The sequence below is a fragment of the Arachis hypogaea genome, chromosome 12, assembly GCF_003086295.3.
Source record: "Arachis hypogaea cultivar Tifrunner chromosome 12, arahy.Tifrunner.gnm2.J5K5, whole genome shotgun sequence".
Lineage (NCBI taxonomy): Eukaryota > Viridiplantae > Streptophyta > Magnoliopsida > Fabales > Fabaceae > Arachis > Arachis hypogaea.
Genome location: NC_092047.1, coordinates 58,392,800 through 58,394,757, shown reverse-complemented (window position 1 = coordinate 58,394,757; position 1,958 = coordinate 58,392,800). Strand labels below are relative to the sequence as shown.

Genomic DNA, 1,958 nt, shown 5'->3' with positions numbered 1-1,958 from the left:
TCTCTGATGCAGCAGAACTGCAAGTTTCATGGACTTCCATCTGAAGATCCTTTTAAGTTCTTAACTGAATTCTTGTAGATATGTGATACTGTTAAGACTAATGGAGTAGATCTTGAAGTCTACAGGCTCATGCTTTTCCCTTTTGCTATAAGAGACAGAGCTAGATTATGGTTGGATTCTCAACCTAAAGACAGCCTGAACTCTTGGGATAAGCTGGTCACGGCTTTCTTAGCCAAGTACTTTCCTCCTCAAAAGCTGAGCAAGCTTAGAGCTGATGTTCAAACCTTCAGACAGAAAGAAGGTGAATCCCTCTATGAAGCTTGGGAAAGATACAAACAGTTGACCAAAAAGTGTCCTTCTGACATGCTTTCAGAATGGACCATCCTGGATATATTCTATGATGGTTTATCTGAGCTATCAAAGATGTCACTGAACACTTCTGTAGGTGGATCCATTCACCTAAAGAAAACGCCTGCAGAAGCTCAAGAACTCATTGACATGGTTGCTAATAACCAGTTCATGTACACTTCTGAAAGGAATCCTGTGAACAATGGGACGCCTATAAAGAAGGGAGTTCTTGAAGTTGATACTCTGAATGCCATATTGGCTCAGAATAAAATATTGACTCAGCAAGTCAATATGATCTCTCAGAGTCTGCATGGAATGCAAGCTGCATCCAACAATACTCAAGAGGCTTCTTATGAAGAAGAAGCTTATGATCCTGAGAACCCTGCAATAGCAGAGGTGAATTACTTAGGTGAACCTTATGGAAACACCTATAACTCATCATGGAAAAATCATCCAAATTTCTCATGGAAGGATCAAAAGCCTCAACAAGGCTTTAATAATGGTGGAAAAAACAGGTTTAACAATAATAAACCTTTTCCATCATCCACTCAGCAACAGACAGAGAACTCTGAACAAAATGCTTCTAATTTAGCAAATCTAGTCTCTGATCTATCTAAGGCCACTATGAGTTTCATGAATGAAACAAGGTCTTCCATTAGGAATTTGGAAGCACAAGTGGGCCAGCTGAGTAAAAGGATCACTGAAATCCCTCCCAGTACTCTCCCAAGCAATACAGAAGAGAATCCAAAAGGAGAGTGCAAGGCCATTGACATAAGCAAAATGGCCGAACCCAACGAGGGAGAGGAGGACGTGAATCCCAAGGAGGAAGACCTCCTGGGACGTTCAGTGACCAATAAGAAGCTTCCCTCTGAGGAACCAAAGGAATCTGAGACTCATCTAGAGACCATAGAGATTCCATTGAACCTCCTTATGCCCTTCAGGAGCTCTGATGAGTATTCCTCTTCTGAAGAGAATGAGGATGTTACTGAAGAGCAAACTACCAAGTTTCTTGGTGCAATCATGAAGCTGAATGCCAAATTATTTGGCATTGATAATTGGGAAGTTGAACATCCCTTGTTCATCAATGAACTAAGTGATCTGGATCAACTGACATTGCCTCAGAAGAGACAAGATCCTGGAAAGTTCATAATACCCTGCACCATAGGCACCATGATCTTTAAGGCTCTATGTGACCTTGGTTCAGGGATAAACCTCATGCCCCTCTCTGTAATAGAGAAACTGGGTATCTATGGGGTGCAAGCTGCTAGAATCTCATTAGAGATGGCAGACAACTCAAGAAAACAGGCGTATGGACAAGTAGAGGATGTGCTAGTAAAGGTTGAAGGCCTTTACATCCCTACTGATTTCATAGTCCTGGATTCTGGAAAGGAAGAGGATGAATCCATCATCCTAGGAAGACCTTTCCTGGCCACAGCAAGAGCTGTGATTGATGTTGACAGAGGTGAAATAGTCATTCAATGGAATGAGAACTCCCTTGTGTTTAAAACTCAAGGATCTCCCTCTGCAACCATGGAGAGGAAGCAGAAAAAGCTTCTCTCAAAGCAGAGTCAACTAGAGCCCCCACAGTCAAACTCTAAAGTTTGGTGTTG

The 1,958-nt window shown here is 42.0% G+C and overlaps 1 non-coding gene across 1 annotated transcript; it reads right to left on the bottom strand.

Annotated features, from left to right (window-relative positions):
* Nucleotides 1–261: 261 nt before the first annotated feature.
* Nucleotides 262–369, bottom strand: LOC112730953 (small nucleolar RNA R71). The gene has a single exon (XR_003166752.1). It is a non-coding gene; the product is annotated as a small nucleolar RNA R71 (small nucleolar RNA).
* Nucleotides 370–1,958: the final 1,589 nt, after the last annotated feature.